General features: G+C 45.4%; 1 protein-coding gene across 3 annotated transcripts in view; it reads left to right on the top strand.

Annotated features, from left to right (window-relative positions):
* The first annotated feature begins 1336 nt into the window (after nucleotides 1–1336).
* The window catches only part of LOC134340088 (KAT8 regulatory NSL complex subunit 1-like), a 201897-nt gene continuing 179340 nt past the window's right edge, over nucleotides 1337–23893 (top strand). The window contains exons 1-3 of one of the 3 annotated variants that reach the window (XM_063036917.1): nucleotides 1337–1668; nucleotides 4925–5030; nucleotides 5128–5245. The gene's annotated coding sequence lies outside the window, so the exon portion shown is untranslated. Of the gene's footprint in view, nucleotides 1685–4924; nucleotides 5031–5127; nucleotides 5246–23893 lie in introns of all 3 variants that reach the window. The other 2 variants (XM_063036916.1, XM_063036919.1) reach the window with 2 other exon arrangements.

Below are 23893 nucleotides of genomic sequence, written 5' to 3'. Positions count from 1 at the left end.
CCTGGCTCATGGACTACATGCTTTTCACCATATCTACTCTCAAGGCTGTAAACTGGTGCTCACACAAAGTTTCCAAAACATTGCTGTCAACTGGTTCTCTTATACTTTCTATAAACTTTCCCACATCCCAACCTAAGACAATTTTGTCTTACAAACTTCTATTTTGTGTAACACATTTCAGCATATTCCGAAAAGGAGTTATATTTTACTCTTTCCTTACAACCGTACATCTCCTTTGAACTTTCCCCATCACCTTAAAGCTGTACCCTCATATTTGACATTTCCACCCTGTAAAAGACTATCTGTTCTGTTACATAAACTCCCTCTCTCTATTTCACACACTGCCTCTCTCCCTTCTTCACTCAATATTTTACTCTCCTCTTTCTCACTTTCTGTTTTACACTGCATCTCTCTCACTCTGCACTGCTCCCTGTTACTACTGATGGTGAGGATGTGGATGTGGTGAGGACCGACAAGTACCTGGGATGCACCTGGATGACAGACTTGAGTGAAGCACCAATATGGAGGCTGTGTACAAGAAGGGCCAGAGTCACCTCTACTTCCTGAGGAGACTGAGGTCCTTTGGAGTATCCAGGCCTCTCCTTCACATATTGTATCAGTCTGTTGTCGCCAGTACAATCTTCTATGCAGTGGTGTGCTGGGGCAATGGCATTAACGTGGGCTCAATAAACTAATTAGAAAGGCTGGCTCTGTTATAGATGTCAAACTGGACACACTGGAGGCTGTGGTAGAACAAAGGACCCTACGGAAAATCCTGGCAATTCTGGACAATGTTTCTCACCCTCTGCATGCCACCTTGGCTGAACAGTGGAGCACTTTCGGTAATAGACTAAGACAACTGTGCTGCTCCAAAGAGCGTGATATATGAGGTCATTCTTACCCTCGGCCATTGGGCTCTATAATGAGTCAACCTGTAGTTGGGGAAGTGATGACCCCCCCCTCCTGTTAGACTGTTCGTAGTAACTTATTTTTTATTTATCCTTCTTACTTCTCTTCTAATATTTGTATACCTGTGAACTTGAAATGCTACTGTGACATTGTTATTTCCTTTGGGATCAATGAAGTGTCTGTCTCTCATCGCTCTCTTACAGTTTTCGCTCTCCTTCCCTATCTCCCACACTCCCTCGCTCTACCTCCTTCTTATTTTCCTCCTTTTCCCTCACCCTGCTATTTGTTCACTCAACCATCCTCTCCCTGACGCTCCGTCCATCACTCACGTTTGTTTGACTGACTCTGTCGCTGCCTCCTGATTGACATTGGCTGAGCCAATGATCACTGAGGTTGTGGCCAATCAGTGTGTGCGGGCGGTGTTTCCGGCAGCTCCGTGCTGGGGGACGGACCGGTCTGAATGGAGCGGTTCTGGGGTGCGGGCTCTCTTCCTTCACCGGCCCCGTACCCTGATCGAGAAAACCTTGGGCAGGCGCCGGCTTGACAAGCTCTTGGAGCAGGGCCCGGGGCCGCTGGTTGCAAGTGCTGGTGTAGAGCGGTCCGGGCTGTCACAGCTCCAGGGCCCAGTCTAGGCGCCCGAAATGCGAACTGGGCTGCTGGGAGGGCGGCCTGTCCGCTCCCGGACTTGAGCCCGGTCCCAAAGACACACATAGGTTCTGCATGGGAGAGGAGAGCTGCGGCAGGGGGAATTGGAGTACTGTACGTGAAGGTCCGGGTAAATATGGGGAAAGGAGGATGAGAACTGTACAGGGTGGAGAAAGATGAGGAATGGGGAGGAAGAAGAAAAGGAGGAGGATTGGGGAAGGAAGAGGATGAGGATTCGGGAGGAAGAAGGATGGGTAGGAGGAGGATTAGAGAAAGAAGGAGGATTCGGGAAGGAAGAGGATGAAAAGGATTGGGAGGAAGAAGATGAGGAAGGATGCAGAGGAGGAGGATTGGGGAGGGTGATGAGGATTGGGGAGGAAGAAGGATGCAGAGGAGGATTGGAGGGGAGGAAGATGATTGGGGGATGAAGAGGAGGAGGATTGGGAAGGAAAAGGAAGAGGAAGATTGGAAAGGAGGAGAAGGTTTGGGGAGGAAGATGATGAGAAGGATTGGGGAGGGAAAGGAAGATGAAGATTGGGGTGGAAGAGCATGAGAAGGAGATGGAGGATTGGGGAGGAAGAGGATGACGAGGAGGTGGAGGATTGGGGAGAAGGATGCAGAGGAGGAGGATTTGGGAGGAAGAAGGATGTGGAGGATTGGAGGAGGAAGAGGATGAGGAGGATTGGAGAGGGGAGGAGGTTTGGGGAGAAAGATAATTGGGGGGATGAAGAGGAGACAGATTGGGGAGGAAAAGGAAGAGGAGGTTTGGGGAGGAAAAGGAAGAGGAGGGTTGGGGAGGAAGAGGAGGAGGATTGAGGTGGAAGAGGATGAGGAGAATTGGAGCAGAAGAGGATGAGGAGGAGGTAGAGGATTGGGGAGAAGGAGGCGGAAGGATGCAGAGGAGGAGGATTTGGGAGGAAGAAGGATGTGGAGGATTGGAGAAGGAAGAGGAGGATTGGGGAAAGAAGAGGAGGAGGATTGGAGAGGGGGAGGAGGTTTGGGGATGAAGATAATTGGGATGAAGAGATGGATTGGGAAGGAAAAGGAAGAGGAGGTTTGGGGAGGAAAAGGAAGGGGAGGGTTGGGGAGGAAGAGGAGGAGGATTGAGGCAGAAGAGGATGAGGAGGATTGGGGCAGAAGAGGATGTGCAGGGTTGGGGAGGAAGAGAATGAGGAGGATTGGGCTGGAAGAGGATGAGGAGGATTGGGGCTGAAGAAGATGTGCAGGGTTGGGAAGGAAGAGGAGGAGGATTGGGGCAGAAGAGGATGTGCAGAGTTGGGGAGGAAGAGGATGAGGATTGGGGAGGAGAGGATATGCAGGGTTGGGGAGGAAGAGAATGAGGAGGATTGGGCTGGAAGAGGATGAGGAGGATTGGGGTTGAAGAAGATGTGCAGGGTTGGGAAGGAAGAGGAGGAGGATTGGGGCAGAAGAGGATGTGCAGAGTTGGGGAGGAAGAGGATGAGGATTGGGGAGGAGAGGATATGCAGGGTTGGGGAGGAAGAAGATGAGGATTGGGCATAAGAGGATGAGCAGGATTGGGGAGGAAGAGGATGAGGTGGAGGATTGGGGAGGAAGAGGATAAGGAGAATTGAGAGGAAGAGGATGAGGAGGGTTGAGGAGAAAGGGGTGTTTGGGAGTTACAGGAGGTGGAGGGTCAGGGAGGAGGAGAATGAGGGGTTGTGGTTTAGGAGGAGGAAGAATGGTGGGAGATGGTGGAGTAGGGTGGTATCGGTGGTGGCATGTGGTTTTGGGTTGGGGGAGGAGGTGGTGAGTGACTATGTGTGAGTTGTGGGATCGGATGGGCTGAGGTGTTGTGGGAGGAGTTGGGGTGTAATGAGCTTCGGGGTAGGTGAATTTGCAGGTGATACAAAGCTTGGTGAGGGGCAGGATTCCTGGAAGGTTTATTTGCAGGTTGAACCAGTGGTGAGGAGGGCAGTCATTTTGAGAGGACAAGAATATAATAGCAAGGATGTAATGCTGAGCCTTTATAAGACACTGGCGAGGCCTCACTTGGAGTATTGAGAGCAGTTTTGGGCCCCTTATCCAAGAAAGGGCATGCTGACATTGGAGAGGGTTCACTGGAGGTTCACAAGAATTATTCCGGGAATGAAAGGGTTATTGTATGAGGAGTGTTTGATGGCTCTGGGCCTGTGGTCACTGAAGTTCAGAAGAATGAAAGGGAATCTAATTGGAAGCTATTGAATATTGAAAGGCCTTGATAGAGTGGATGTAGAGAGGATGTTTCCTGTAGTGGTGGGAGTCTAGGGCCTGAGGGCACAGCCTCAGAATAGAACATCCCTTTCGAACAGAGATGAGAAGGAATTTCTTCAGTCAGAGAGTAGTGAATCTATGGAATTCATTGCCACAGAGAGCTGAGCAGGCTAAGTCACTGGGTATATATAAAGCAGAGATTGATAGGTTCTTGATAAGTAAGGGTGTTGAAGGTTTGGGATGAAGGCAGGAGAATGTTGTTGAGAGGGATAATAAATCAACCATGATGGAACGGCAGAGCAGACTTGATGGGCTGAATGGCCTAATGCTGCTCCTGTATCCTATAAAGGAGAGAATGGTGGCAAGTTGGGGGTTGAAGAGAGTGTGGTAAGGAGGACTGAAATGAGGTGGGATAAGAGGAAGGTGTGCCTTTTATCCTCTTGTCCTCGCTCCCTTTATTGGCGGGTTCGGGGAGAGTTATGGAGTGGTAGGAGTGGCAGTCAGTGAAGAGTGGTGGGTGCAGTGAGGCTGGAAGGGGGTAATGGGATGTATGGGTGATGATGAGGGTAAGAGAGGCTGGAGCAGGGAGAAAGGTTTTGATGCTGAGTGCAAGGATGAAGTTGAGAAAGGGATGATGGAGAAAGGAGGTGGGGAGATAGGCTTCTGCAAGGGCCTTTCCCCTTGTCTAAGCCGTATATTGCTCTGCCAATGCTCCGATGATACTTCACAGTTATGGTTACATATAATTGGCTTCAGCATGTTTGGAGGATGGCTTTTGAGTGATGCCACATTTAACCAACGTTAGCAATGGCTTGAACGACTGCTGAAATGTCTTGTTGCCAGAGGAGCCAAGCAATATGCTTGAATTCAATTCTGCCTTCTTTCAAAGCCAGGAAATGATCTGGTGTTCCACAGTTCCTTACTGAAAGAATCAAAGCAGTACTGAAGTGGAAAGCCTTGCTTGGGGTCACAGGTCCATTCCGCAGCAAGTCAACAATCTGAGAACAGAAGAGCCGAAGCTTATTTTCATGTTTTGACACCCTGAGCTTTAATTCCGTTGTGCTAACCACTACACTATTGTGGCGTAACCGTGGTTATAGTTGTGACTCGTGTACAAAAGAGTAGCTTGATCTTCACGTGATGCTGTCCTTTTTCACAGGAACTCAAGAAAAACCTGGAAGAGGCAAGTCTTCATTGTCTTTCTGTGCTGTAATCTTGTGTCTCAACTAGTGTTTAGCAACAATGGTCCTGCACAAGCAGTGGAGGTAAGGTGAATTGGGGGAGAGAGATCTTATTTGTTAGAAGTCCCAAATTGATGTGGAAGTTCAAAGAGATCTGATGAAATTCTTTAAAATCCTCAAGGGTCTGGATGGCAGACAGAAACTATACCCAGTGGCAGAAGAGTCAAGAACTGGAGGACGTCGAGGACGAAGAATGGCCAAAAAATCTAAAGTGGCGTGAGCAAAAAGATATTGAACCAGTGAGTGATTATGGCTTGCAATGAACTGCTGGCGTAATAACGGAGGCAGATAAAGTTGTGATGTTTAAAAGTGTGCCAAATAATTACCTGAAAGGAAAGAATTTGCAGGGCTATGGTGAGAAGGGGAGGGGGATGAGAATGTGATGGATTGTTTTTGAGAAGCAAGAGATTCTGCAGATGCTGGAAAGCCAGAGCAACACACACAAAACGCTGGAGGAACTCAGCAGGTCAGCCAACATCTATGGAAACGAATAAGCAGTCAACATTTCGGGCTATGGCCCTTCATCAAGACTGGAAAGGAAAAGGGCAGAAGCCAGAATCAGAAGGTTGGGGAGGGGAAGGAAGCAGGCAGCTGATAGGTGAAGTCAGGTGAGGGGGAAGGTGGGTGAGAGGGGATAAAGTGAAAAGCCAGAAGGTGATAAGGTTTTTTGAGAAGAATTGCTGCATTCTCAATGGGCTGATATGGCTTTCTTTGATATCCTCTTTCAAGCAGGTGCCATGGGCAGCAAAATATTAGTTGACATCAATTTCAGAGTGAAATAATGATTCTGTGAGATGAGGGATTGCAGGTTACCTAACAGTCTCCCTGATATCTGCAGGAAGTGCACCCAACTTCAGTTCCTGACTAACAAGGAGCTGGGGCCAGATGCTCTCAGGACCATCTGGGAGGCTGAAAACTTAATAGATGAGACTTTTACTAAGGTGGTGACACCCAGAGTCCAGACTGGGTGACAGTAGATAGATGACCACCAGGAGAAGGAAGGGGATTAACCAGTCAGTGCAGGGTTCCCCTATTGCCGTTCCCCTCAGCAACAAATACAGTGGTGCTGGAAAATTTGTGAACCCTGTAGAATTTTCTCTATTTCTGCATAAATATGACCAGATCTTCATGTAAGTCCTACAACTAGATAAAGAAACCCCAATTAACTAAATAACACAAAAACATTATACTTGTTCATTTATTGAATGAGAAAAATGATGCAATATTACATGTATTTGTGTGAAAAAGTATGTGACCCTCTGGGGTAATGCCTTCTACAAAAGCTATTTGGAGTCAGGTGTTCCAATCAGTGAGATGTGTTTGGAAGTGTGGGTTGGAGAGGTGCCCTGCCCTATAAAAAAGGCACACAAAGTCAGGTTACTGACAAAGCCTGCTCTTCTCAAGAATGATTTGTTTATAGAAACATAGAAAATAGGTGCAGGAGTAGGCCATTCGGCCCTTCGAGCCTGCACCGCCATTCAGTATGATCATGGCTGATCATCCAACTCAGAATGTGCACCATGCCTGGATCAGAACAACTTTCAGAGGACCTTAGAGGAAGAATTGTAGAGATGCACGAAACTGAAAAGGCTACCAAAGCATTTCTGAAGACCTGAGTGTTCATCAGTCCACGCTAAGAGAAATTATCTACAAATGGAGGAAATTCAGTACTGTTGCTACTCTCCCTAGGAGTGGGCATCCTGCAAAGATCACACCAAGAGCACAATGTACAATGCTGAAGGAGGTGAAAAAGAACCCAAGGGTAACAGCAGAAGACCCGCAGAAATCTCTAGAACTTGCTAAAGTCACTGCTCGTGTGTCCACTATAAGAAAAACACTGAACAAGAATGGTGTTCATGGAAGGGCACCACGGGGGAAACCACTGATCTAAAAAATATACATTGCTGCGCCTCTCAAGTTTGCAAAAGACAACCTTGTGTCTGTGTGTTCTACAATGCTCTGAGGACAGATGAGACAAAAGTTGAACCTTTTGGCAGAAATGTGCACCGCTATGTTTGGAGGAAAAAGGGCACTGCACACCAACACCAAAACCTCATCCCAAATGTGAAGCATGGTGGAAGGAGCATCATGGTTTGGGCTGCTTTGCTGCCTTAGGGCCTGGACGGCTTGCAATCATTGAGGGAACAATTAATTCAAAATTGTATCGAGATATTTTACAGGAGAATGTCAGGGTAGCGGTCCGTTACCTGAAACTTAATAGAAGTTGGATGATGCAACAAGTCAATGATCCGAAAGACAAGAGTAAATCAACACCAGAATGGTTTAAAAAGAAGAAAATTTGTGTTTTGGAATGGCCAAGTCCTGATCTTAATCCTTTAGAAATATTGTGGATGGACCTGAAGCAAGCAGTTCATGCAAGGAAGCCCACCAACATCCCAGAGTTGAAGCAGTTTTGTAAGGAGGAATGGCTTAAAATTCCTCCAAGCCGATGCAAGGAAGCCCACCAACGTCCCAGAGTTGAAGCAGTTTTGTAAGGAGGAATGGCCTAAAGTTCCTCCAAGCTAATGTGCAGGACTGATCAACAGTTACCGGAAACATTTGGTTGAAGTTATTGCTGTACAAGGAGGTCACACTAGTTACTGAAAGCAAAGGTTCACATAATTTTTCCAACAAATACATGTAATGTTGGATCATTTTTTCCTCAATAAATAAATGAACAAGAATAGTGTTTTTTGTGTTATTTATTTAATTGGGTTTCTCTTTATCTAGATTTAGGAGTTGCATGAAGATCTGATCACAGTTTAGGTCATACTTATGCAGAAATAAGAGAAAATTCTACAGGGTTCACAAACTTTCTAGTACTACTGTATACTCCTTTGGATACTGCTGTGGGGGTGGGGGGGTGCGAGGAATGACCTTTCAGGGCACAGTAGCAGCTGCCAGGCTCTGAGGATCAGCAGGGAAGTGTAAATTCAAGTACGGTGATCGTGATGGGAGACTCGATAGTGGGGGAGACGGACAGCAGATTCTGTGGCCTTGAAAGAGAAGCCAGGAGTTGTGTTGCGTCCAGCCTCTAGGGTCCAGGATGTCTCAGCGGCTGCAGAAGATTCTCAAGGGGGAGGGTGAGCAGCCAGAGATTGTGGTGCACATAGGGAGAAAGGGGAAGAGTTCTTGAGCAGTGAGTACAAGGAGTTAGGGAAAAGGCTAAAGAGCAGAACCTCCAAGATAGTAATCCCCGAATTACTTTCGGTGCCATGTACTAGTCAGGGCAGGAAAAGGATGAATTAGTGGCTGAGGAACTGGTGCAGAGGGCAGGATTTGAGATTTCTGAATTGTTCAGATCTCTTCTGGGAAAGGTATGACCTGTACAAAAAAGACAGATTACACCTGAACTCAAGGGGAATCAACTTCCTTGTGGGCAGGTTTGTTAGAGCTGTTTGAGAGGGCTTAATTTGGCAGGGGGATGGGAACCAGAGAGAGAGGGCTGAGGATGGGGCAGTTAATATACAAGTAGATGCATTGTGCAGCCGGACTGTGAGGAAGGACAGGCAGATGATAGAGCAAAATTGCAGTCAGTGAGATGAGGTGAAGTGTCACATGGGGGCAAAATTGAAAAGGGTGATGAATACAAGACAAGATGGTATATTTGAATACACAAAGTATTCAGAATAGAGTAAATGATTTTGTGGCACAGCTTGAGATTGGCAGGTATGATGTTGTGGAGCTCACTGAGACTTGGCTGAAAGAAGATCATAGCTGGGAACGTAACCCAAGGATACATATTGTATCAATTGGACAGGTAGGTAGACAGAGGGGGTGGGGTGGTGTGGCTCTTTCAAATCTTTAGTATGAGGTGACAGAAGATAGAAAGATGTAGAATTCTTAGGGGTAGAGTAAAGAAACTGCAAAGGTAAATAGATCGTGATAGGAATTATATACAGGCCTCCAAATAGTAGCCAGGATGTGAGATATAAATTACAACATGAGATTTAAAAAAAGGCATGTAAAAAGGGAAATGTTATGATCGTCCTGGGGGATTTCAATATGCAGGTAGATAGGAAAAATTAGGTTGTACTGTATCTTAAGTGAGGGAATTTGTAGAATGCCTTCAGGATGGCTTTTTAAAGCAGCTTGTGGTTGAGCCCACTAGAGGAAAGGCAATTCTGGATTGGGTGTTGTGTAATGAACTTTTCCATAATTCCTTTGATTAGGGAGCCTAAGGTAAAGGAACCCTTGGAAGGCAGTGATCAAAATATAATAGAATTCACCCTGCATTTTGAGAGGAGGAAGATAAAGTCGGATGTCTCAGAATTGCATTGGAGTAAAGTGGATTACAGAGACATGAGAGAAGAGCTGGCCAAAGTTGATTGGAAGGAGACACTGGCAGAGATGATGGCAGAACAGCAAAGGCTGAAGTTCCTGGAGGCAATTTGGAAGGTGCAGGATGGATACATCTCAAAGATGAAGTAATCTAAAGGGAGGATGAAGCAACTGTGGCTGACCAGGGAAGTCAAAGACAGCATAAAAGCAAAAAAGTGGGCATATAATAGAGCAAAGGTTAGTGGGAAGTTAGAGGATTGGGAAGCTTTTAAAAACTAACAAAAGGCAGCTAAAAAACCATAAGGAGAGGACAGATGAAATATGAAGGTATGTTTGCCAAAAATATAAAGGAAGATATCAAGATTTTTTCAGATACACTCTATAGAGTAAAAGAGAGACGAGAGTGGATATTGGATGCTAGAATGTTACAATGAAGAGGGAGTAATGGAGGACAACGCAATGGTGAACGAACTTAGTAAGTATTTTTCATCAGTCTGCACTGTGGAAGACACTAGCAGTATGCCAGAAATTCAAAAGTGCAAGGGAGCAGAAGTGAGTGTAGTTGCAATTACTAGAGAGAAGATGCTTGGGAAGCTGAAAGGTCTGAAGGTAGACAAGTCAACCGGACCAGATGGACTCCACAATCCAGGGTTCTGAAAGAGGTAACTGAAGAGATTGTGGTGGCATTAGTAAAGGATCTTTCAAGAACCACTCAATTCTGGAATGGTTCTGGAGGACTGGAAAATTGCAAATGTCTTCTCACCCTTTAGAAAGGGAGGGAGGCAAAGGGCAGGAAATTATAGGCCACTTAGCCTGACTTTAGTATTAGAGTCCATTATTGAGGATGAGGTTTCGCGGTACTTGGAGGCACGTAGTAACTAAACTAAAGCCAGCATGATTTCCTTAAGGGGGAATCTTATCTGACAAATCTGTTGGAATTCTTTGAGGAAATAACAAGCAGGATAGACAAAGGAGAGCCTGTGGATGTTTATTTGGATTTTCAGAAGGCCTTTGACAAGGTGCCACACATAAGGCTGCTCAACAAGATAAGAGCCCATGGAATTATAGGAACGATACTAGTGTGGATAGAAGATTTGCTGATTGGCAGGAAGCTAAGAGTTAGAATAAAGGGGGCCAATTCTGGTTGGCTGCTGGTGACAAGTTATGCTCTATGGGGGGTGGGTATTGAGACGTATCAGGACATGAGGAAGCAGGAAGATTTGAACAGACTGGGAGAATTGGCAAAGAAGTGGCAGATGGAATATAGTGCAGGGAAGTATATGATCATACACATTTGTAGAAGGAATAAAGGCATAGACTATTTTTTAAATGGGGAGAAAATAAAAAAAAATCAAAGGTGCAAAAGGTCTAGGGAGTCCTTGTGCAGGATTCCCAAAAGGTTAACTTGCAGGTTGACTCAGTAGTGAGGAAGGCAAATGCAACGTGAGCATTGATTTTGAGAGGACTAGAACATAAGAGCAAGGATGCAGTGCTAAGGCTTTATAAGGCATTAGTCAGACTGTACTTGGAGTATTGTGAGCAGTTGTGGACCCCTTATCTGATAAGTTGTGCTGGCATTGGAGAGGGTCCAGAGGAGATTCACGAGAGTAATCCCAGGAATTAAATGGTTTGGGCCTGTACTTGCTGGAGTTTAGAAGAATGAGGGGGGATCTCATTGAAACATATCAAATATTGAAAGGCCAAGATGGAGCGGATGTGGAGAGGATGTTTCCTATAGTGGGGTAGTCCAGGACCAGGAGAGAGAGCTTCAGAATAGAGGGGCATCCATTTGGAACGAGATGAGAAGGAAATTCTGTAGTCAGGTGGTGGTGAATTTGTGGAATTCATTGGTACAGACTAACAGCAGGTCAAACAGCATCTATGGAGGGGAATGAATGGTCAACATTTTGAGCTGAGACCCTTCAACAGGACTGGAAAAAAAAAGAGGGCAGAAGCCAGAATAAAAGGAGGGGGAGAAACACAAGCCGGTGAGTGATAGAACTGCGCAAGTGTGGACTCACCCATCTGGATGATGTTTATGGAGAATGTAATGGGCGTATGTATTGAAAGACAATTTTATCTTTTTCATGGTGACAGGACAGCATTTGTCATATTGTTAAGTGTTTGGGTACTGTGGTGGGTTATAAATGTGATTTGCAGGAATTTACAGTGTACGTGGACAGGGTTCACTTAGTAGGGCAGCAGTTAGCATTGCCTCAGCTGCATGGACTTGTTCCCTGGTGCTGTCTGTATGGAGTTCATGCATCCTTCCCTGTCAGTTTTCTCTGCCTGCATCTCATAGATATGCAGGAAAGTTGATTGGCTGTTGTAAATGATCCCTTTGTGTGGGGGAAATGGGGAAAAAAAAACCCTCAGATTTGGATTATATGTGAGAGGTAGTAATTTATTGAAGTGCAAGGAAACAAAAAAAGAGAGGTGGAACTACAAGTTGTTCTATGTCGGTCCATGGCCACCTCTTGTGCCATGATGTGGCCACCCTCAGGGTGAAGGAGCAACACCTTGTATTCCACCTGGGTAGCCTCCAAACTCTTGGCATGAATATTGATTGCTCCTTCCAGTAAAAGAAAATCCCTTCCCCTCTCCTTCTCTTCTATTCCCCACTCTGGCTTCTTACCCGTTTTCTCCTGCTTATCACCTCCCCTGGGTCCCCTCCCCCTCCCCCGGGTCCCCTCCCCCTCCCCTCCCCCTCCTCCCCTCCCCTCCCCCTCCTCCCCTCCCCCTCCTCCTCCCCTCCCCCCCTCCTCCTCCCCTCCCCCCCTCCTCCCCCCTCCCCCCTCCCCCCCTCCCCCCTCCTCCCCCTCCCCCCTCCTCCCCCTCCCCCTCCTCCCCCCCTCCTCCCCTCCTCCCCCCTCCTCCCCCTCCCCCCTCCTCCCCCTCCCCCTTCCCCCCTCCTCCCCCTTCCCCCCTCCTCCCCCTCCCCCCTCCCCCCTCCTCCCCCCTCCCCCTCCCCCCTCCTCCCCCCTCCCCCCTCCCCCCCTCCTCCCCCCTCCTCCCCCCCTCCCCCCCTCCCCCCCTCCCCCCTCCTCCCCCCTCCCCCTCCTCCCCCCCTCCCCCCCTCCCCCCCTCCCCCCCTCCTTCCCTCCTCCCCCCTCCCCCCTCCCCCCCCTCCCCCCTCCCCCCCTCCTCCCCCCTCCCCCCTCCCCCCCTCCCCCCTCCCCCCCTCCCCCCTCCCCCCCTCCCCCCTCCCCCCCTCCCCCCTCCTCCCCCTCCCCCCTCCCCCCTCCCCCCCTCCCCCCCTCCTCCCCCTCCTCCCCTCCTCCCCCTCCTCCCCCTCCTCCCCCTCCCCCCTCCTCCCCCCTCCCCCTCCTCCCCCCTCCCCCCTCCTCCCCCCTCCTCCCCCTTCCCCCCTCCTCCCCCTTCCCCCCTCCTCCCCCTTCCCCCCTCCTCCCCCTTCCCCTTCCCCTTCCCCTCCCCCTTCCCCTTCCCCTTCCCCTCCCCCTTCCCTTTCTTCCATGGTCCACTCTCCTCTCCTATAAGATTCCTTCCTCTCCAGCCCTTTCCTTTCCCACCTATCTGGCTTCACCTATCATCTGGCTATCCTCCTTCCCCTCCCTCCAGCCACGCCTTTTTATTCTGGTGTCTTACCCCTACCTCTGTAGTCCTGAAGAAGGGTCTCAACCTGAAAAGTCAACTGTTTATTCATTTCCGTAGATGCTGCCTGACCTGTTGAGTTGTTCCAGCACTTTGTGTGTGTTGCTTTGGATTTACAGCATCTGCAGAATTTCTCCTGTTTATAAGTTGTTTCTATCTTCAATAACATCACCTGGCTTGCTGGATATGTATCATTTTGTCCTTAGCTATTTATATCAACATTTTCATGTTCTTAGTAGCAACACCAGTAAAACATAATATGCTTCTACCTGCCAATTTAATCTGTATGATGTCAGTCTATCACTTTTGGCCCCTGGCGCACAAGGATATCCCCATCCTGTTGCACTTTCTCAATCAGTTGATGTTCATATAATAACCTTCCTTCCTATTTTTCTGACTGGAATGAGAATGGAAAAAGGGCACAGAAAAAGAAGCAAAATCTGCTTCTAACTGCCATCCTTTCAGAGAGATTCCCTCTCTCACCTTCCCTGAGACTGAAAAGTAAATTGTCTTTCTCTTTCCCAGATCAAACAAAGGGTCTAAGACCTGAAACATTAACTCTTTTTCTCTTTCTACAAATGCTGCCGCATCTGAATATTTCCAGCATTTTCTGTTTGTCTTTCAGGCTCCCAGCATCTGCAGGTTTATTTTTGATTTTATTTTTACACCAAACGGGAATACACAAATGTAACTGATCCAAGGTTACCTTTTCCTGATCCATTATCGTCCCCATATTGTCAAAGCCAATTTGCACCTCACACCATCATGGTTTCCTTTATTTAGATCCAGGATACCAGTCTCAGAATCTGCTCTCATGCTCTCCATTTTAAATGCATAATTCTGTCATGTTATGGATGTCTTTTCCCCAGTGACCCTGCAGAACAGTATTCTTCCTCTGCACAAATCCTGACAAGGACTGCCTGTTTGAGCTGGATCTTCAACATGCTGGTCCAAGGGCCATTGCAAATGAATGAGGAATTCTTCCTCATTGATTCACCAATCTTCAAGGATTAGAAGTCTTCTGCAATTATAATTGTACCCTTATTTCATGCATCTCTAATTTCTGGTTTAATGCCACACACTAGTGTTTGTGGGACTTTGTACAGGTGTGAGCAATCTGGCTGCATCCTCAATGTTTTGATCCTAAGCAAACCAATGTTGGCCTTAAAGGGGTTTGAGTACAATCTCACTGCCATCATATCAGATCTTGGTCGGCAGTGTGCCATGACATTGGGAGGTTGTCACAGTAAAGTGGTGTGCTGTGGACATGATGTGGTTTGTGATAAACTGTCATGATATCATTAAGTGCTTTATATTCATACCTGACCTTGTGTTTGTGATATTTTAGATTGCCGTTCAGGTTTTTGCCACTTGATGGACCCTGGGTGTTTGCAGTGCTCAATGTCATTATTTGCACCAGTCTTCTTTAGCTTATTTCTAATTGAGAGATATGTAATGGTAGCAGGCTCTTTTGGCCCAATGAGCCCGCATGGCCCAATTACATCCATGTGACCAATGAGCCTACAACCCATGCATCTTTAGAATGTGGTAGGAAACCCATGCGTTCACAGGAGAACGTACAAACTCCTTACAGACAGCAGTGGGAATTGAACCCAGGTTGCTGTTGCTGTCGTCGTGTTATGCTAACTGCTACGCTACCGTGCCATTTGTGAAATACAATAGGCAGCCACTTTCATTGTTGACAGGATGGAATCTGTCTGACTGGTGCCTGTTATGTGCCACTTGGTATCAGATGCCAGCCTTCCACTGACCTCCAATTCCTCTGAGTTACATCACTGGTAGTGTAACAGTTTTTAAAGTGCTAGCGATCACCTATCAAGATTCAATTCCTGCTCATGATGGCATGAATATTGACTTTTGTTCCGGTAACATAAATTTCCCTTCTCTCCCCCTCCTCCCCCCCAGTCTGTTCCCCACTCTGGCCTCTTACCACTTCTCACCTGCCTTTCACTTTCTCCTGGTGCTCCTCCTCCTCTCATTTTCTCCTATTGTCCACTCTCCTCTCCTATCAGATTCTTTCCTCTCCAGTCCTTTATCTTTCCAACCCGCCTGGCTTCACGTATCACTTTCTAACTATCTCCACCCCCCCCCCCACCACAACCTTTTTATTCTGGCATCTTCCCACTTCCTTTCCAGTCCTGAAGAAGAGTCTCAGCCTGAAACATCGACTGTTTATTCATTTTCATAGATGCTGCCTGACCTCCAGCATTTTGTGTGTGTTGCTTTCAATTCCGCTGCTGTCTGTAAGGAGTTTGTACATTCTCCCTGTGACCGTGCGAGTTCCTTCTGGATGCTCCGGTTTCTTTCCATGTTCCTTAGGCGTACAGATTAGGGTTCGTACATTGTGGGTGTGTTATGTTGGCACCATAAGCATGGCAACACTTGCAGGCTGCCCCCAGCAAAATCCTTGGACCGTGTTGGTCATTGACGTGAACGATGCCTCTCACTGTATGTTTCAATGTACATGTGACAAATAAAGCTAATCTTTTCCTCTGTTGCTACTGAGTGAGGGTGGCAGGTTTCAGTGAACCAGAAGTGTTTTTGCTGATCATCATTACTAAGACTGGTTATCGTTCTTCAATTTCCTGATCATTAATTGAATTTAAATTCCACAGCTGCTGTGGTGGAATTTGAACTCTGGCTTCTGGATTATCAGTGGTGTAACATTACCACTGTATCCCTCATTCCCTCATCAAGAAAAAAAAAGATTGACTTTTTGTCTATAATTCTCCCTTGTTTTTCTACCCACTTCCATACACAGCTTTGTTGGGATTATGGGTGTTTGCTGTGCCGGGTGAATTTGCAGTGGTGGCATGACTCTATGTTCAGCGGAGTATTCTTGATGAATTATCTGCTGTTTGCTGGGAAAATAAGCACAATTTCAGCAAGTATTCTTGCTTGGAAACTGGCCGGTCTCAAGCACCCTACTTTTCAATTACAATGTTATTACACCTCCCTCCTAACTAAGGCCTCTTGGACTTCTTGTTGATTTAGCTTTGGGAATGTAGTCTAAATGTCAATTTAGTAACCATTGATGTGACATTCTGTAAATCAACAGCTGGGAGTGCTGATAAAGGGCAATGTGTAAAACCTATTTGTATAATTTTGTTATCTTTGGCATTCAGAATCAGTATCTTCTACTTTTAGCTGGACTTTTGTTTTGTGAATGTGTGTTTGCTTACACAATATTGACAGTAGACAGAAGTGTAAGCAGTTGGATACCATTTGGAATCAGTGTGAGTCAGAACCCAATTCTTTCTGTGTGGTGTGTGATGGTTACAGCATTTATGTTGTAAAATTAATTTGTAGTTCAATTTTAAGTCTCTTGTGCCTTGAGCAGATAAGGAAATTTCACTTGGGCAAGATAAGAAGTGGGACATTTGGCCTCTTGTGCCAGCACTGCTATTCACTGAGATGTTACTTTTCTGCACCAAAGCAATATGATTTGATTCACTTAATATCCAAAAATCTGTTTACCTTTGATCCATTCATACTCAGTGATAACTTTACACACTTCTGTCAATTTTAGCCTCTTATGCATTCCTCAGTTCTTCTGGCCTACCATTAAGTCCATTCATTTTGCTGCTTAAGCTCTTAATAATTCATTGCCAAGGCCTCTATTTCTCTCTCCTCTTCAAGACAGTGAATTTAAGGGGAACCTGAGGGGAAACTTCTTCACTTAGAGTGGGGTGTGAGTGTGGAACAAGCTGTCAGCAGAAGTGATGGATGCAGGTTTGATTGCAAATTTTAAGTGAAGTTTCGATAAGTACGTGGATGGGAGGGGTATGGAGAGCTATGGTCCAGGTGCAGGTTGATGGGACTAGGCAGAATAACAGTTTGGCATGAACCAGATGAGCCAAAGTGCTTGTTTCCGTGCTCTATGACTAAGAATTGTTGACCAAACCTCTTGTCGGTTGTACTGTCTGCTTTTCCAGATTAATATCAAATTCAGTTTTGTGATACTTGAGCTGTTACACTCTGTTAAAGATGCATGTCTTTGAGGCACCCTTGCCAAGGAAAATCATGCTAGAACCGCAAAATTCTGCATTAGACAAGAACTTGAACTGGTTGGGGAAAATGTCAGCTTGTGAGCTTTCCACTTTATTCTATGTTCCTTGTCAAAGCAAATTGCAATGATTCTGTTTCAATGTACACTGGGTAAAATGACTCAACTCACCATCACCGTAGTTAATGGGACATCATAATCTCGGTGGAATGTTGTTCTAGGTTCTCCTGAACTGAATGAATTCATTTCAAGCTGTTTCATTTCTTAATGTTGGAACTCCTTTCATTGTCTTCATTCTCTCAACCTTTGCAAACAATTTTGTGCTTGGTCTCTGTCTCTATTTCAGGAGTTCTGCCTTTGGTTGTATGGGATGAAGTTGAGCAGGTGCCGTGGCTGTCAGTGGTACAAATCAGCACACAATACATTTAGTGTAATTGTTGAAAGTGATTAATGTAAAATGAGAGTTACAGTTCTAATTTCAGCTCAGGTCAATTTTACTAAACTGAGAAGTGATTGTGCAAAAGTATAGGAAGCCTTTCCTTTCAAGTAATTCAGTTCCAGAACAATCGGATGCATCCACAAAAGAGATTCTCTATAAAACTATGGGATTTTTCAAATCGTGGCCCTTGGATGACAAGGTGTGCTGTGACACAATAAGGATAAAAGGAAAATCATCTGTGATATTGAGTTTTATGTTCCCGAAGAGCAGTATATTAGAGAAAGCTGAATAAAGTCAAAAGGGATGTTTGGAAGGGAAAGATAAGGCATGTAAGAATACGGGTGAAATATTCAAATAAAATATATGTATGAGTTGCACTACTAAACAGGGAGAGTATCAACTGTATCAAGAGAACTGGATGAAGGGTTCATCCAGGAGACCATATGGATGGAGCTCAGGAATTACAAAGATTCATTCACTATGATGAGGTTAAACTGCAGACCTTACATTAGCCAGCACAAGGTAGAGGATCAGAGAGGAAGGCATATTATGGAAAGATGTAAAAGCAACAGGGTTGTGATAGCAGGTGATCTTAATTTCCCTAATACTGACAGGGAATCCTTTCATGCCAGAAATTTAAAAGGGGCAAAATTTCTAAGGTGCATTCAGAAGAGTTTCTTGATACCAGATCTTCCAACTAGGGAAGGGGGTCACACTAGACCTTGTACTGGGAATAAGTTTGGTCAAGTGATCAGAGCTTATCAGTGGGAGAGCATTTTGGGAAGAGTGATCATAATTTTAAGATAGTTAAGAACAAGGATAAGACTGGACCTTGAGTAGTGGGGGGGGGGGGATGCTAAATTGGAAGGCTAACTCCAAAAGTTGGGCAGGAGGGGAAAGTAGATTAGGAGCAGTTGCGTTGGACAAATCCACATCTCAGATGGGAGTCATTTAGAAGCTAGCTGGTCAGAATTCAGGACCAACGTGTTCCTGTGAGGAAAGAAGATAAGGATGGTAAGATTTGGGAACCTTGGATTCTCAAATTTAGTCAAAAAAGAGAAAAGAAGCATATATAAGGTTTAGGAAGCTGAAATTGGACAGAGCCTTTGAGGAATATGAAGGAAACATGAATGAACTCAAACAAGGAATTGGGAGTGCTAAAGGGGAGATGAAATGTCCTTGGTGAATCAGAATCAGGTTTATTATCACCGGCATGTGATGTGAAATTTGTTAACTTAGCAGCAGCAGTTCAATGCAATACATAATATAGAAAAGAAAAAAAAAATAAGTAAATCAATTACAGTGTATGTATATTGAATAGGTTAAAAAAACGTGCAAAAAATAGAAATACTGTACATTTAAAAAAAAAGTGAGGTAGTGTCCAAGGGTTCAATGTCCATTGAGGAATTGGATGGCAGAGGGGAGGAAACTGTTCCTGAATCGCTGAGTGTGTGCCTTCAGGCTTCTGTACCTCTTTCCTGACTGTGTAACACTGAGAAGAGGGCATGTCCTGGGTGATGGGTATTGTAATATGAGTGTAATTAAAAGTAAGTTAATACTAATTAGGATCGGGGGGGGGGGTCTACTTCCATTTGTTGTTCTTCCGGTGGCCCTCGTGTACATAGTGTTCCCGCCATGCCGTACGGGTTGTGAAACCCTCTGTATATACGTAACGTTTTGAAGTTCGAGATAAAGTTGTTTCTTTGGCATGAAATTGTCGAGTGTGCCTTTTCAAAGTATAAGTTACCACAATGGGGGTCCTTAATAATGGACGCTGCCTTTCTGAGACACCGCTCCCTGAAGATGTTCTGGCTACTTTGTAGGCTAGTACCCAAGATGGAGCTGACTAGATTTACAACCCTCTGCAGCTTCTTTCAGTCCTGTGCAGTAGCCCCTCCAGACCAGACAGTGATGCAGCCCATCAGAATGATCTCCACGGTACATCTATAGAAGTTTTTGAGTGTGTTTGTTGACATGCGAAATCTCTTCAAACTCCTAATAAAGTATAGCTGCTGTCTTGCCTTCTTTATGACTACATCGATATGTGGGGACCAGGTTAGATCCTCAGAGGTTTGACACCCAGGAACTTGAAATTGCTCACTCTCTCCACTTCTGATCCCTCTATGAGGATGGGATGTGTTCCTTCATCTTACCCTTCCTGAAGTCCATAATCAGCTCTTTTGTCTTACTGACGTTAAGTGCCAGGTTGTTGCTGTGGCACCACTCCACTAGTTGGCACATCTCACTCCTGTACGCCCTCTCATCACCACCTGAGATTCTACCAACAATGGTTGTATCATCAGCAAATTTATAGATGGTATTTGAGCTATGCCTAGCCACACAGTCTTGTGTATATAGAGAGTAGAGCAGTGGGCTAAGCACATACCCCTGAGGTGTGCTAGCGTTGATCGTCAGCGAGGAGGAGATGTTATCACTAATCCGCACAGATTGTGGTCTTCTGGTTAGGAAGTCGAGGATCCAATTTCAGAGGGAGGTACAGAGGCCCAGGTTCTGAGGCCCAACTTCTGAGGTTGAGAGGCCCAACTTCTCAATCAGGATTGTGGGAATGTTGGTATTAAATGCTGAGCTATAGTCGATGAACAGTATCCTGACATAGGTATTTGTGTTGTCCAGCTGGTCTAAAGCCGCGTGGAGAGCCATTGAGATCGCGTCTGCCGTTGACCTACTGTGGCAATAGGCAAATTGCAATGGGTCCAGGTCCTTGCTGAGGCAGGAGTTCAGTCTAGTCATGTCCAACCTCTCAAAGCATTTTGTTACTGTAGATGTGAGCGCTACCATGCGATAGTCATTAAGGCAGCTCACATTATTCTTCTTAGGTACTGCTATATTTGTTGCCTTTTTGAAGCAAGTGGGAACTTCCGTCCGTAGCAGTGAGAGGTTGAAAATGTCCTTGAATACTCCCGCCAGTTGGTTGAAACAGGTTTTCAGAGCCTTACCAGGTACTCCATTGGGACTTTCTGCCTTGTGAGGGTTCACTCTCTTTAAAGACAGTCTAACATCGGCCTCTGAGACGGAGATCACAGGGTCATCAGGTGCAGCAGGGATCTTCACAGCTGTAGTTGTGTTCTCCCTTTCAAAGCGTGCATAGAAGGCATTGAGTTCATCTGGTAGTGAAGCATCGCTGCCATTCATGCTATTGGGTTTCACTTTGTAGGAAGTAATGTCTTGCAGACCCTGCCAGAGTTGCCGTGGTGAGTAGGATTAAGAAAAATCCCAAGGCACTTTATACGTACACTGAAATAAGAGAGTAGCTTGAGAGAAGATAGGACCACTCAAGGACAAAAGGAGTGAATTTATGCTGGGAGACAGAAGAAGAGACTAGTAACTGTATGGGTAGTTTGTATTGCTACTCATCAAGGAGAAGGACATGGAGGATGGTGAGATCAGGGAGGGACATGATATGTTCAAAGTTCAAAGTAAATTTATTATCAGAGTACATGTGTGTCACCTGAGATTCGTTTTTCTTGTGGGCATACTCAATAAATCCAATAACTATAATAGAATCAATGAAAGACCACACCAACAGGGTGGACAACCAGTGTGCAAAATACAACAAACTGTACAAATACAAAAAGAAAGAGAAAAATAGACAAGTAAGAAATAAATTTTGAGAACATGAGATGAAGAGTCTTTGAAAATGAGTCCATAGGTTGTGGGAGAAATTCAGTTGTAGGGCAAGTCAATTTATCTCCTCTGGTTCAGGAGCCTGATGGTTGAGGGGTAATAACTGTTCCTGAACCTGGTGGTGTGAGTCCTGAGGCTCCTGTACCTTCTACCTGATGGCAGCAGTGAGAAAAGAGCATGAGCTGGGTGGTAATATCCAGAAAGAAATATAGAAAATCTACAGCACAATACAGGCCTATTGACCCACAACGCTGTACCGAACATGTCCTTACTTTAGAAATTACCTAGGGTTACCCATAGCCCTCTATTTTTCTGAGTTCCATGTACCTATCCAGGAGTCTCTTAAAAGACCCTATCGTGATCGTGTCCACCTCCGCCACTGTTGCTGGCAGCCCATTCCACACACTCACCACTCTGCATAAAAAAAAACTTACCCCTGATATCTCCACTGTACCTACTTCCAAGCACCTTAAACCTGTGCCCTCTCGTACTAGGCATTTCAGCCCTGGGAAAAAGCCTCTGACTATCCACACGATCAATGCCTCTCATCATCTTATACACCTAAGTATTGGGTATCTTGAACATTTAGGTGGATAAGTCTCAAGGGTGTGGTGAGATCTATCCTCAGTTATTGAGGGGCAAGATAGAAGATTGCTCAGTCATTTTGACAGAGATGTTCTGCAGCGGTCAGTGCGGTAACCTCTGTTGCTTTTGATATAAAGAAATGATTTTGATGAAATTGCTGGTGGGCTGATAAGTAACTTTGCAGTTTACACAAAAGTTAGTGAAGGTGTGGGTAGTGAGGAAGGTTACACTAAATGACAGGATCCTTAGGAGCATTGATGTTCTTAGTGATCTTGGGGCACAAGTTCATAGCTCCATGGGAATGACAACACAAGTGGATTGCATGGTAAAGGTATATGGTATACTTGCCTTCATTGGTTGTGGCATTGAGTGAGAAATTTGACAACTCATGTTGCAGTTGCAGAAAACTGATAAGGCCACATTTAATTGCCCTACTTAAGGTGAGAAAAAATAAATTTAGAATCTAGAACAATGCAGCACAGGAATAGGCCTACAATCCTGTGCCAAACTAATTATGTCTAATTAAACTAATCTCTTTGGCCATACCATTTGGCATCATCCATATGCTTCCATTCTCTGCACATTCACATATCAAGGAGCCTCTTAAATGACTATCATATCTGCCTCCACCACCACCCCAAGCAATGCATTTCCAGGCACCCATAATTCTGTGTATTAAAAAAACCTTTGCCCACACATCCTGTTGAACATTTCAACTCGCTCCTTAATTGCATGCCTCTTGTATTAAACATTTCCACCCTGAGAAAAAGGTGCTGGCTGTCTACCTATCTCTGCCTTTCATAATTTTATAACTTAGTCCCCTCAGCCTCCACTACTCCAAAGAAAACCACCCAAATTTGTTCAGACTCTACTTATAACACATGCTCAAGGCAGTATCTATGTAAATTGCTTCTGTGTCCTTTCCATAGCCTCCACATCCTTTCTATAATGGGGTGAGCAAAACTGAATTCAGTGTTCTTGATGTGGCCTAACCAGAGTTTTATAAAGTGGCAACATAACTTCCTGACTCTTGATCTTAATGCCTTGACAAATAAAGGCAAGCATACTCTTTTCCAACTATCCCATCAACCTGTGCAACAAAACCAAACTGCTGGAGGAACTCAGTGGATCAAGTAGCAGTCACTCCTGCGGTATGATAACTCTTGTGGGAAATGTGTGCACAGCAAGATGCACAAACAGCGTTGTGATTACATTCAAATCTGTTTTCATGAGCTCAGCCAAGATGAGTATTGACAACAACTAACCCCTCCTTAGTTGATCCATTAGAAGTCACAGGTCAACCTAGGGTGATGGCTCTCTGTGGGGGCTTCCTGTGCGAGTGAAGAGATTTGGAGGAACAAGGAATGATGGGATTGAGTTCGTTTGGCTTGGAGTAAGTGTGTCAACTGAATTATTCCCACTCTAGGTCCAGGAGCAGTAACAACAAGGTGAAGATGTCCTCTGGAAGTGCATCTTTCCTGACCTCTCCACCTGTCCAACAAAAGGCCAAATGGAACACCATCTCTCCTCACAAAACAATTGGCAAATTAACCTCCAACCCCCACCAATCCACCAAAGGATAAACAAATGAACAAATCAATCAACCCCTAATCAACTAATTCACCAATCCCCAACCTATCAATCAAAGTTGCTCAACATCCAACTTACTAACCAATTCAACAATGAACTTGCCAACGAATCATCCCACCCATCTTGTGAAGGTGAGACTGCATTCGTGGTGGTGGAGGGGATTGGGGTTGATGCTTGTTTTATCACAGCCTGGGATGTGGGTAAGGCCAACACCTTCTGCCCTATACCCCTTTTTATAGGTGGTGGGGGGGGTAGAAATCAGCAAAGTCCTGGGCTATTGTTGGGTGATGAATATGGTTAAATTGTTGGCCAGTGGGCTAGCAATCTACCCTAGCAGCTGGGGATTAACATTGCTTATGGGAATACAAAGCTGGTTTCACAATAAACTGTGTATACAAGTTCAAGTTTATTGTCTTCTAACTGTACATATATACAACCAAACAAAACAATGTTCCTCTGAACCATGGTATACCCACACAACATATATCACACACAGCACATAAACCAAAATATTATACTATAAATAAGTTAATGAAATATAATGCAAAATGCATGTAGTAAAGCACAGAACAACAGCACGCTGACCTTGTGACGAGACCTCAGTGGTGGCAGGGTATTAGTTAGACTCAGCCTGAGGGAAGAACTTGTTATCCAGTCTGTCAGTCCTAGTCCTGAAGCTCTTGTAGCCACTTCCTGATGGTAGTGGGT

Source organism: Mobula hypostoma, chromosome X1 (genome assembly GCF_963921235.1).
Source record: "Mobula hypostoma chromosome X1, sMobHyp1.1, whole genome shotgun sequence".
Classification (NCBI taxonomy): domain Eukaryota; kingdom Metazoa; phylum Chordata; class Chondrichthyes; order Myliobatiformes; family Myliobatidae; genus Mobula; species Mobula hypostoma.
Note: the sequence above shows the minus strand (reverse complement) of the source record. Positions and strands in the feature narration are given on the sequence as shown.